A 14,269-nucleotide genomic window follows, 5' to 3' on the forward strand; every position below is an offset into this window, starting at 1 on the left:
GAAAGATATGTGAGGACAACTTTCTAGTTGAAATTCCACACAGTTAGCTTATCACCTTCGCAAAATGTTTTTCTGTTTACTCACCACAAATCCTGTCTTCACAGGTCACAAAACAAGTTTAAAAACTGGATGAGACAACATTGCAAAATACTGTCTACAAGAGGATTACAACATTTCATATTTCTGCATTGTTGAAAACACTATAATTTCGAGGCAAATTAAAAATTCATTTTTTAAAAATGAGTTGTTTCAAAAGGCTTATTATTAAAAGTATATGAAAACCTAGGGCAAAATCGCTAGAGAAACTTTAATGTTTTCATTTTTCAGTAAACTTTTTTTCCTATAGTTTCAGTTCAGTTCAGCTTCAGTTCAGTCGCTCAGTTGTGTCCAACTCTTTGCGACCCCATGAATTGCAGCACGCCAGGCCTCCCTGTCCATCACCAACTCCTGGAGTTCACTCAGATTCACGTTCATCGAGTCAGTGATGCCATCCAGCCATCTCATCCTGGGTCGTCCCCTTCTCCTCCTGCCCCCAATCCCTCCCAGCATCAGAGTCTTCTCCAATGAGTCAACTCTTCACATGAGGTGGCCAAAGTACTGGAGTTTGAGCTTTAGCATCATTCCTTCCAAAGAAGTCCCAGAGCTGATCTCCTTCAGAATGGGTTGGTTGGATCTCCTTGCAGTCCAAGGGACTCTCAAGAGTCTTCTCCAACACCACAGTTCAAAAGCATCAATTCTTCGGCATTCAGCCTTCTTCACAGTCCAACTCTCACATCCATACATGACCACAGGAAAAACCATAGCCTTGACTAGATGGACCTTAGTTAGCAGTAGTTAAAATAATATATTTTGAGCAAGTACAGAAGTAAAGGCTAAGACCTAACAAAGGCCCTAAAGTAAAGGAGACATTCTGGCCTAAGGGAAGTGTCTAAAAACAACCCTGGACACAGAAAACCCAGACTGAACTGGGGCTATACACTTTGCCACATTGCTTAAGTGCCATACCGACAATCCCTTAAAGAAGATGAAGTGGAGACTGATTCAAGAACCTACTGTATAACCTTCACTGAGCAAATGATGGAAAAAAAAACAACCTGGTTGTTTCCTCTTTCCTACCTAAACAGTTTATGCTAAAAGCCACAAGGTGAAGTCAGTCTCTCCCATCAGGAAATTCCATAAGCCTCTTACCCTTCTCCATCAGAGGGCAGACAGACTGAAAACCACAATCACAGGAAACGAACCAATCTGATCACAAGGACCACAGCCTTGTCTAACTCAATTAAACTATGAGCCATGTAGGGCCACCCAAGACAGACAGGTCATGGTGGAGAGTTCTGACAAAACGTGGTCCACTGGAGAAGGGAATGAAAAACCACGTTAGTATTCCTGCCTTGAGAACCCCATAACAGTATGGAAAGGCAGAAAGACAGGACACTGAAAGATGAACTCCACAGATCGGTAGGGTGTCCAATATGCTACTGGAGATCAGTGGAGAAATAACTCCAGAAAGAATGAAGAGACAGAGCCAAAGAAAAAAAAAAACACCCAGTTGGGGATGTGACTGATGATGGAAGTAAAGTTCGATGCTGTAAAGAGCAATATTGCATAGGAACCTGGAATGTTAGGTCCGTGAATCAAGGCAAATTGGAAGTGGTCAAACAGGAGATGATGAGTGAACATCGACATTTTATCAGCAAACTAAACACTAAAATTCAAATTGGTGAATTTAATTAGGATGACCATTATAGCTACTACTGTTGGCAAGAATCCCTTAGAAGAAATGGAGTAGCCATCATAGTCCTCAAAAGGGTCCAAAATGCAGTACCTGGATGCAATCTCAAAAATGACAGAATGATCTCTGTTCATTACCAAGGCAAACCATTGACTATCACAGTAATCCAAGTCTATGCCCAGACCAGCAACGCTGAAGCTGAACAGTTCTATGAGACCTACTGGACTATCTAGAATTAACACTGAAAAAAGACGTCCTTTTCATTACAGGGGACTGGAATACAAAAGTAGGGAGTCAAGAAATACGTGAAGTAAGAGGCAAATTTGGCCTTGAAGTACAGAATGAAGCAAGGCAAAGGCTAACAGAGTTTTGCCAAGACAATGCACTGGACATAGCAAACGCCCTCTTCCAACAACACAAGAGAAGACTCTACACATGGACATCACCAGATGGTCAATACTGAAATCACACTGATTATATTTTTTGAAACCACAGATGGAGAAGCTGTATACAGTCAGCAAAAACAAGACTGGGAGCTGACTGTGGCTCAGATAATGTACTCCTTATTGCCAAATTCAGACTTAAACTGAAGAAAGTATGGAAAACCACTAGATCATTCAGGTATGACCTAAATCAAATCCCTTATGATTACACAGTGGAAGTGATAATTAGATCAAGGGATTAGATCTGATAAGAGTGCCTGAAGAACTATGGATGGAGGTTTGTGACATTGTACAGGAGACAGGGATCAAGACCATCCCCAAGAAAAGGAAATGCAAAAAGGCAAATTAGTTGTCTGATGACGACTTACAAATAGCTGAGAAAAGAAAAGATGCAAAAGGCAAAGGAGAAAAGGAAAGATATATCTATCTGAATGCAGAGTTCCAAAGAATAGCAAAGAGAGATAAGAAAGCCTTCCTCAGTAATTAATGCGAAGAAATAGAGGAAAACAACAGACTGGGAAAGACTAGCAATCTCTTCAAGAAAATTAGAGTTAAAAGGGAACTTTTCATGCAAAGATGGGCACAATAAAGGACAGAAATGGTATGGACCTAATAGAAGCAGAAGATATTAAGAAGAGGTGGCAAGAATACACAGAAGAACTGTACAAAAAAGATCTTCATGACCCAGATAATCACAATGGTATGATAACTCACCTAGAGCCAGACATCCTGGAATGCGAAGTCAAGTGGGCCTGAGGAAGCATCACTATGAACAAAGCTAGTGGAGGTGATGGAATTCCAGTTGAGCTATTTCAAATCCTAAAAGATGATGCTGTGAAAATTCTGCACTCAATATGCCAGCAAATTTGGAAAACTCAGCCATGGCCACAGGACTAGAAAAGGTCAGTTTTCATTCCAATCCCAAAGAAAGACAATGCCAAAGAATGCTCAAACTACCATACAACTGCACTCATCTCACACACTAATAAAAAGCCAGGCTTCAACAATATGTAAACCATTAACTTCCATATGTTCAAGCTGGATTTAGAAAAGGAAGAGGAACCAGAGATCAAATTGCCAACATCCATTGGACCATCGAAAAAGCAAGAGTTCCAGAAAAACATCTACTTCTGCTTTATTGACTATGATTGTGACTATAAAGCCTTTGATTGTGTGGACCACAACAAACTCTGAAAAATTCTTAAAGAAAAGGGAATACCAGACCACCTGACCTGCCTCTTGAAAAACCTGTATGCAGGTCAGGAAGCAACAGTTAGAACTGGACATGGAATAACAGACTGGTTCCAAATGGAAAAAGGAGTACATTAAGGCTGTATATTGTCACCCTGCTTATTTCACTTATATGCAGAGTACATTATGAGAAATGCTGCACTGTATGAAGCACAAGCTGGAATCAAGATTGCCAGGAGAAATATGATTAACCTTAGATATGCAGATGACATCACTCTTATGGCAGAAAGTGAAGAACTAAAGAGCTTCTTGATGAAAGTGAAAGAGGAGAGTGAAAAACTTGGCTTAAAATTCAACATTCAGAAAACTAAGATCATGGCATCCAGTCCCATCACTTCACGGCAAATAGATGGGGAAACAGTGGAAACAGTGACAGACTTTTTTCTTGGGCTCCAAATCACTGCAGATGGTGACTGCAGCCATGAAATTAAAAGATGCTTACTCCTTGGAAGAAGAGTTATGACCAACCTAGACAACATATGAAAAAGCAGAGACATTACTTTGCCAACAAAGGTCTGTCTAGTCAAAGCTATGACCTTTCTAGTAGTCATGTATGGATGTGAGAGTTGGACTGTGAAGAGGGCTGAGCACCAAAGAATTGATGCTTTTGAACTGTGGTGTTGGAGAATACTCTTGAGAGTCCCTTGGACTGCAAGGAGATCCAACCAGTCCATCCTAAAGGAAATCAGTCCTGAATATTCATCGGAAGGACTGATGTTGAAGCTGAAACTCCAACACTTTGGCCACCTGATATGAAGAACTGACTCATTTGAAAAGACCCTGATGCTAGGAAAGATGGAAGGCAGTAGGAGAAGGGGACGACAGAGGATGAGATGGTTGGATGGCATCACCGACTCAATGGACATGAGTTTGGGTGAACTCCGGGAGTTGGCAATGGACAGGGAGGCCTGGTGTGCTGCAAGCCATGGAGTCACAAAGAGTCGGACATGACTGAGTGACTGAACTGAACTGAACTGGAGTAAGGCAGGCATATGTACTGGGGAGCAGAGGGACAGGAGACTCAATGGCCAAAAAAAGAATGTCAAAGCCAAATAAAACCTGAAATACTCTAAGTATCCATTTGTGTGGTGAACAGGGTCGAGGGAAAGCAGCGGTATTTTAGGGTATCAAATCCATAGCAGGATGAGGAGGAGTACTTCCCAGGTGCTGGAGCCTGGGTGGAAGGATGAGGGCATCCAAGGCAGGGGGAGAGGGCAGGAGCAGTCCAGCTCAGGTATCAGTCTGGGCAGCAAAGAAGGTCATTCAAACAGGGAGGCTTCCTAGTGCAGGGTGTCAGAACCCAAGAGGAAGGCATCAGATCCCAAAGAGATAAGCAGAGCTTCCATGCAGAAGGGTGATCTGGAATATGACAGGAGCAGGATAAGGAGGACCAACACCTGGGAGGTGGCTCATGTAGGGGATGCAGGAGGGAGTTAACCTAGTAAGTATATCAAGAATAATGGAAGCCAAGTTTCTCACTGTCAGAGGATATGTGAAGGAAGAAAATCAGAATTAATCCTGTGGTGTTGGATAAAAACTAGAGGTATGGCTTTCAATATAAATGGATATAGAAATAGCTATAGCTGCATATGTATATATGTGTGCATAGTTCATTCACAGACCCTGAGAGCAGCACCTCAATATAAATGAACAGAAGCCTTCTCTTCTAAAAACCATTTTCTCTTTAGAGGGGTCCTTGAAGAAATGGCTAATTCTACAACTAGGGCAGAGAAAGTCAGGATGAGCTTTTTTTCCATAAATGAAAAAAGTGTTCAAAGAATGATGGAAAATGTCAAAAGAAGTAAAAACCAGCTTTAAGAGGCTCCCATTGGCAAAATCTGGGACAATTTAAGCACTGCTATAAATAATAGTAACAAACCACACCCATTTAATAAATACAAATTTATGAATCCATACCAATATAAATAATCAACTAAATTTTGATGAGCAACAGCATGCTTATATCTTAGAATAACTGGTCTCCAAAAGAACTATCAATGAAGAAGGGGAAAAGAGGAAGTTTGAGACCGCTGACAATTAAGTGATCAAAGTTCCTGTGTGCTTAGTTGTTGTGTATGACTCTCTGCATGAGAGAGACTCTCATGTGTATGACTCTCTGCACCTGAAATCCTTTGGACTGTGGCCCACCAGCCTCCTCTGTCCATTGGGTTTTCCAGGCAAGAATACCAGAGTGGGTTGCCATTTCCTTCTCCAAGGGATCTTCCTGACCCAGGGATCAAACCTACGTCTCCTGTGTCTTCTGCATTGCAAGCACATTCTTTACCCTCTGAGCCATCAGGGAAGCCCAAGTGATCAAAGTAAACGCCATCAATATAGGTATAAATCAAAATCATTTACTTTTTAATAAAGAAAACAGCCTAGTGGTGGTGGTATAGTGGTGAGCATAGCTGCCTTCCAAGAAAGGTCTCACTTCCTTGATATTCCTTCAAAGACACATAACCTGAATCTAATCTATCCTGCTTCTCTCCTCTCAATCATAATGACCAATAGAGATTGTTTTATTCATCTTTGTATGCACAATACCAGTGACAATGCCTTGAACACAGCCATTAATTTCAAGTACGTCATTTTAAATGGTATTTTTATCTATTACACAAAAAGTAACACTGATCTACACGTTTTAAGACATGTTCTCTCAGTATTTTCATGATTCACCTATGTTCTGTTCATTCTTCCTGAAATCCATGGGACTCGTTTCAAAACTGCTGTCCACATTAGAAAAGAAATTGTGGTAATTACTATTTTAGTGACGTACAAAGAAAAGCGCAAAAATGTGAAACAGTTTAATCAAATACAGCAACGGCCAGAGATTTATCAAAGTTCCTAAAACCACCACCACTATCACGATTCTTAGAAATAGCTTTTCAAAAAACAAATTTATTTTTCTAAGTGAATTATCTGTAAAATCTTTTCAAATACTATATTCAACTTATTTTCTCTCCTACTCGCATGAAGGAACAAAACTAACATCTAATACTTGCATCATCAGATTTTTAGAGACAGAATTCCAAATCTTGATCTGGTCCTACAAGAATAGAGGTCAGCCTACAAATCAATAAAAAAAAATTACAAATAATCTGACAGAAAAATAAGAAAATATATAAACAGGTTATTCACAGAAAAAGATAATATCACCAGCAATTAGCAACAATCACAATTTATCACTCACTAGCCATAAAAGCAAAAATTTTTAGAAAGATTACAAACAACTATATGGCAAAAGTATGGGGAAATGGGCACTCTCACAGTTGACAGAAGTAAAGTGCCTTTGAGAAGAACAATTTATCAGATACTACAAAAATGTACATGTTCTGATTTGAAAATTTCAGTTCCAGGGCTCTATTAATTTCTCAGAAATACTTAGAAACAAAGATGTTTTTTCAAGGACAATCACTGCAGCATTATATATCATACTGAGATATCTAATAGAAAAATGTCAGTTAATAGGAAAATAGTTAAATTATGGGACACCCTTACCATATATAATACTCTTACTATGTGAAATAATATGTAGCCTTTTTAAAAGAATAAAACAGCTCTATAAGGGATACAGAGAAATGTTCAGGATATATGTAATGTGAAGGGGAGAAAAGCAAGTTGACCAAAAAGATGTATAGTACTCTACTTATATTAAAAAAAAAAACAGACTATCCATTATATGTAACACATATCTAAACCATATAGATATACCACATATGCACATATGTACATATGTGATGTGTATATGTATATACTTTTATTAATCTGCAAAAACATTAGCAAAGCCACTACTTCTGAGAGATAACTATTATTTAAATATTTTACAACTAGCTTCTAATTCTTCCTTAATTTAAAAAAAAAAGGGAGGGTGGTGGCTGGAAGACAGGACATGACAGGCAAGAAAGGGGCTTTTCCTTCCCAAGCACACACTCCACAGCCTCTCCTTATAACTATGGCCAAGGAACAGGTTTCTCCCACCTCTAGAATATCAACTTGATCATCTGTCAACTGATATCTGTCATTCTACCACCATGTCTGTCTTTCTTCAGTTCTTAAATCCTTGTCTTTTTAAAAAAATTAAAACGCAGATACCAAGCAATATCGAACTCAAAGGCTTCATTAAAACCTCAGAAATATCAGTTAACACCTCAGCAAGAATTATTTGATTTGATAGCTCTGAGTGTAAGAACGGAAGTTGAACAGCTGTACTGTTATCTAAAAGGGGAAAGGGCTAGGTTACAAACAAAGAAGGAAGAACACCAACAGGAAAGAGACTGGAGGAATGGAGAAAGAGGAAGCAGTTATCAAGGAATAACAGAAGAGTCAAAAGGTCCTGCTTCAGACTGTATTGTTCCAAAAGCAAACCATAATGTGGATTGAGAGCATCGACTGAGACCACCTGGATTCAAAAACCTGTTCGAACATTATAGCTATGTGACCATGGGCAAGTTACCTAACCTCTTTGTGCTCTTATTCATCTGTAAAATGAGAACACTAATAATATCTACCTCACAGAGTTTACAGTTTGGATACGTAAAGCATTTAGAACAACTCTGGCGCACAGCAGGTTAATATACTGTGTAAATGCCTGATGCTGGCAATCAATACCACTTGTGCCTTGCCCATATACTGCTGATATTCACCTCTACACCAGAAGATTCTTCATTCTGAACACCTGCAACACCCTACTGTAGGCTGCTTTCTGACTGCAGAAATGTGTTCAGTCTGTACTTAGGGTAGGCCAGAAATGCCAGAATTAACGTCAATGATGCCTAGAAAGTCACTGGGTAAACACCTGCAGCTTCCCTGCTCTTGACTTGTGATAACTGTGATGCATATTTTATTTGGTCTCTGAGAGATCCCCAGTGGTAGTGAGCTGCAGATGCCCACAATAGTAACTGTATCTTAGCATTCATCACAATGTAACTATTAGTTTTGAAGTCTGTTCCCCACAAGACAGCTAACTGCTCTTTAAGGATGTCTTTGCCCTATTCATCTGCCAATGCAATATTCAACGAAGTTCCTGGTATGCAGTAGTCTCTCAATAAATACTTGTTTCATAAAGGAATGAAATAAATGCACCACTGTAGAAAGTACATAATTATGAACTATAGAAGGCAATCGCAACCCATTCCAGTACTCTTGCCTGGAAAATCCCATGAACGGAGGAGCCTGGTAGGCTGCAGTCCATGGGGTCGCTAGGAGTCTGACACGACTGAGCGACTTCACTTTCACTTCTCACTTTCATACATTGGAGAAGGAAATGGCAACCCACTCTAGTGTTTTTGCCTGGAGAATCCCAGGGATGGGGGAGCCTGGTGGGATGCTGTCTATGGGGTCGCACAGAGTCAGACACGACTGAAGCAACTTAGCAGCAGCAGCCAAAGTTAAGCACTTATTCAAGGCCAAGAGACTCCTAGATGATCTTTTTCACACTCAAGAAAATTTGGTTTTCATTTACTTGAGTTTAAGAAAAGGATATTCAACATCTCGATAATCCATTCCATATATTACAAAAATGAAGGAAAAAATTAATCATACTGAAATCTCTCATGCAACAGTTAAGTCACAATTATTTGTATAAAAGGTATTCACGTATCTTCAGATTGTTAAAGTTCTTTGAATTTAACCACAGTTCCTTTTCATAAAGGAATCTATATGGTTGTTTGGGTTTTTTAAATTTCTTTTTTATTGAAGTATAGTTGACTTACAATGTTGTGCCAATCTCTGCTGTACAGCAAAGTAACTCAGTTATACATACACATTTTTATATATTATGTTTCATTTTGGTTTATCACAGGATATTGCATATAGATCACTATACTAAACAGGTTTTAAGAGTTGGTAAAATAAATCAACTTTACAGCTTTCTTTTAAACTTCATCAACACTGACATTCTCTTCAACATCAAGCGTGAGTATCTATCAGGACATAGCAGCATTCTGTACACTAGAAATTCTGTGCAGTATGCACTTTGTACACATTTCTGCATTGCTTGCCCATAAACCAAACTAGAATGATTTTACATTAACTGTTACAGAACATATTTCAAACTTACTTGAAAACTTTCCAGGTATGGTTTGGTTTCTGCACATACGTAAGAAATTATCTTGAAATAGCTTCCCTGGTGGCTCTGAGGTTAAAGCATCTGCCCGCAATGCAGGAGACCTGGGTTCTATCCCTGGGTTGGGAGGATCCCCTGGAGAAGGAAATGGCAACCCACTCCAGTATTCTTGCCTGGAGAATCCCATGGACAGAGAAGCCTGGTGGGCTACAGTCCATGGGGTCGCAAAGAGTCGGACACGACTGAGCAACTTCACTTTACTTACCTTTGTAGAGGTCCCAATTTCAAAGTCATTTATGTCTGCCTTAATTAAGAAGTAACTGACTCAAAGTGAAGTGAAAGTTCCTCAGTCGGGTCTGACTCTTTGCGACAACTTGGACTCTACAGTCCATGGAATTTTCCAGGCCAGAATACTGGAATGGGTAGCCTTTCCTTCTCCAGGGGATCTTAATCCAGGGATCGAACCCAGGTCTCCCACATTGTAGATGGATTCTTTACCAGCTGAGCCACAAGGGATATGGATATGGGGGAGAGGGTGGAAGTAACTGGCCATGTGTGTTTTATCAACATTCTCATCATACCAAGTCCAAAGAAATTATTTTTATTAGGCTGTTGCTATGCAGAAACCCAACAGATCCATTTAATAGCCAATTTCTATGAACTGAGAGCACTTAAATTGAACTTTTATATAAATACTATAACATAAAGAGGCTGCTTTAGGAATTTTATGCAGATACAACCTTATACTACAGGTGATAACCTGAAACAGTATTTTAAGTGGATATGGAGCTGGATAAAAACATACTTCACATACATATAAAAAGTGACAAGGTCCAATAAGGTCAGTAGTCTAAAGTTTAGACTTACAAACATTTTGGACAATCTTACATTACTCTTTTAAATGTTCATTCCATGCTATTAACTCACCATTATAATGATTAAATATAGCTACCATTATAAAATGGGCAACATTTATTCACTGCTTGTTATGTGCTAGGCACTGTTCTAAACACTTTACATATAGTTACTGATCTAACTGTTAGAAATAACTACCTATTAACAATTCCCCATTTTACAGAGAGAAACTGTGGCAATAAGAAACAAAGCACAAACACAGCTAAGATATGGCCAATCTAGGATATGAACCTACACAGTTTGGCTTTACAGTCTGTGTAAATTTATATTGCCTCTCATATCGTATCAGTTCAGTTATTCAGTCGTGTCCAACTCTTTGCAACCACATGGACTGCAGCACGCCAGGCCTCCCTGTCCATCACCAACTGCTGGAGCTTACTCAAACTCATGTCCAACCAGTCGGTGATGCCATCCAACCAACTCATCCTCCATTGTCACCTTCTCCTTCTGCCTTCAATCTTTCCCAGCATCAGGGTCTTTTCCAATGAGTCAGTTCTTCACATCAGGTGGCCGAAGTATTGGAGTTTCAGCTTCAACATCAGTCCTTCCGATGAATATTCAGGACTGATTTCCTTTAGGATAGACTGGTTGGGGACTCTCAAGAGTCTTTTCTAACACCACAGTTCAAAAGCATTAATTCTTCGGCGCTCAGCTTTCTTTACAGTCCAACTCTCACATCCATACATGACGACTGGGAAAACCACAGCCTTGCCTAGACGGACCTTTGTTGGTAATGCGTCTGCTTTTTAATATGCTGTCTAGGCTGGTCATAACTTTTCTTCCAAGGAGCAAGCGTCTTTTAATTTCACGGCTGCAGTCACCACCTGCAGTGATTTTGGAGCCCAAGAAAATAAAGTCTGTCACTGTTTCCCCATCTATTTTCCATGAAGTAATGGGACCAGATGCCATGATCTTCGTTTTCTGAATGTTTAGTTTTAAGCAAACTTTTTCACTCTCCTCTTTCACTTTCATCAAGAGGCTCTTTAGTTCTTCTTCACTTTCTGCCATAAGGGTGGTGTCATCTGCATATCTGAGGTTATTGATATTTCTCCTGGCAATCTTCATTTCACCCTGTGCTTCATACATATGTTCACAGAAATCAGCCTGCAATTGTCTTTTGGCCCTCATTTTTCTTTTTTTTAACTACAAAAACGAATCCCTTCCTTCCACCTTTAAATTCTCAATTAGGAGCTAATATTTAATGTTACCAAAATCCATATTTTGGTATAAAAAATTCATATTTTGCCCAGTATGGCATTTTTTTTTCTTCTAAAAGAATCCTCAAATAAATCAAAGGCCAGTAGTCACTTTTTAAAATTAGCTACAAGAGGCAACACATCAAGTTATTGAGCCTAAGAAATGGTAAAGGAGAATAAATTGTAAAGTCAAATCTGACTGAACCACCTCCCCACTTTTCTATACTTCTCTCTCTCCTGGAAGACATAAAGGCTGTAGCTATATATTTTTACAGAGCTTATTTGCCCCCTAAAGAAACTGACAATTGATAGCAGGTATGTGGAAGCTTTAATATATGTACAAAAAGTATTTGATATTCCTCCCTTCAAGAAGTGGTGCTTAACTCATTTCCAAGTGTGCACTGGACTTACTGATTCAGTTCTAAAAGAACAGGGCAATGGAATGATGTGTCACCCTGTGAAAACTGGTATCATAGCTTCCTCTTTGCACGCGTGTGCTCTCTCTCACTCTGATCATTTGCTCCAGAGCAAGACAGCTGCAGGTGCTTTGTTTGGACACTTAGGAAGCCCTAGAGAAGTTCATGTGGTGAGAATTTGAGGCCTCCAGCCAAAAGCCATGTGAATGAACTATCACGGAAGCAAATCCTCTAGCCCCAGCTGAGCACTCACCTAACTGACGTCCCAGCCAATCAACTACAACCTCATGAGGGACCTGAAGCCAGAAACAATCGGTTCAGTCACTCCCAAATTCCCAACCCACAGAAACTCTGAGATAATAAAAGTGACTAAGTTTGGGGATAATTTCTTACTCTGCACAGATAACAAATACAAAGTATGAGAAAGGTTATTTTGTGAGGTATCTGCAAGCTATCTCTACCCTGATGATTCAAATCTGCCATCTTAAGCTGCACTACCCTCACTCCTCTTCACCAAATGATCAGGAGTCAGCAAAACCACATGGAGAAGGCCACTGATCACATGAGTGAACCAAATCCTCTACCATGAAGTGGGAATCTCTTGCAAGGACTCTGAAGAGCAACCTCTACCCTGTCTCCAACGAATTTATCTATACCCATAATCATCACCACCTCCTTCCCTCTTGTCTAAGGAGATGTCTATCTAAAGCACCCTTGACCTGCATCCTTGTATTCTATCCCTTCCAACTTGGCTAATGACCCTGCTCCACCAATTCTTCTCCTTTATTCCTGTCTTCAAATTCTCTTTCTGATGACTGTTTATCCTCAGCAAATAAAAACTATAAATGTATTCATATCATTCATACCTTTAAAAAACAAACACTCTCTCTCAAACTCATATCTCTATCCCATTAACTATTTAAAAGCCAAAGTTTCTGAAAGGGCAAATGACATCAGCTCTTTCTTTTCTCTATCTTCTACCCAGTGTGAACTGGATCCATCTACATAATTGCTCCTGCTGAGGTCAACAACTTAACTGACATGTCCAATGGATATTTTTGTTATCTTCATTTTAGCTGATGCCTCAAAGATGCCTAATACTCATTCCTTTCCTCCAAATTCAGTACTTCCATTTACTTGTGACTCTTATTTTCTTCTACTTCCCTGCCTACTACCTCATCTCTGAGGTAGGTTTTCCTTTCACCTTATCTTTATTGCTGTTTAGCCACTCAGCTGTTTCCAACTCTTTTGTGACGCCATAGACTGTAGCCCTGTAGGAGATTCCAGGCTCCTCTTGTCCAAGGAATTTTTCAGGCAAGAATACTGGAGTGGGTTGCCATTTCCTTCACCAGGGGATCTTCCTGACCCAGGGATTGAACCCACATCTCCTGCATTGGTAGCCAGATTCTTTACCCCTGAGACACCTGAGAATCCTATCCTTATTCAGTTCAGTTCAGTTCAGTTCAGTTCAGTCGCTCAGTTGCGTACGACTCTCTGCGACCCCATTAATTGCAGTACGCCAGGCCTCCCTGTCCATCACCAACTCCCGGAGTTCACTCAAACTCACATCCACTGAGTTGGTCACACCATCCAGCCATCTCATCCTCTGTCGTCCCCTTTTCCTCCTGCCCCCAATCCCTCCCAACATCAGAGTCTTTTCCAATGAGTCAACTCTTCGCATGAGGTGGCCAGAGTACTGGAGTTTCACCTTTACCATCATTCCTTCCGAAGAACACCCAGGGCTGATCTCCTTTAGAATGGAGTGGTGGGATCTCCTTGCAGTCCAAGGGACTCTCAAGAGTCTTCTCCAACACCACAGTTCTTATTAAATACCCTTAAATATTATTCCCCATTCTCATATCTCTTCTTTTACTCTACATCATTTTCCCTTACTGATCTCACCCACTCCCATTGCTTTTAACTATCATCTATAAACTGAGACTTCAAATTTAAATATCAGGCTGAGTCTTCTTCTTAACTCAGATCCATACATAAAACTACCTAATGACATTTCTTGGAAGTCACAGATGCCTCAAATATAAGAGCCCAAAACTGAACTTGTCTCTGCCAACCATGCTTCTCAATATATTTCTCTTCCTATATATTCCCTCAGTAAATGGGCCCAGAATCTACTCAGTTTCTAGATATCAGCTAGATATCAGATAATTTAGTTCATTTATCCTGAAAATATTAAACATTAACAACAAAACTGAACATGATAATGGCTAAGAAGTCATCCTGACTCCACTTTC

The sequence above is a fragment of the Budorcas taxicolor genome, chromosome 17, assembly GCF_023091745.1.
Source record: "Budorcas taxicolor isolate Tak-1 chromosome 17, Takin1.1, whole genome shotgun sequence".
In the NCBI taxonomy this organism is placed as follows: domain Eukaryota; kingdom Metazoa; phylum Chordata; class Mammalia; order Artiodactyla; family Bovidae; genus Budorcas; species Budorcas taxicolor.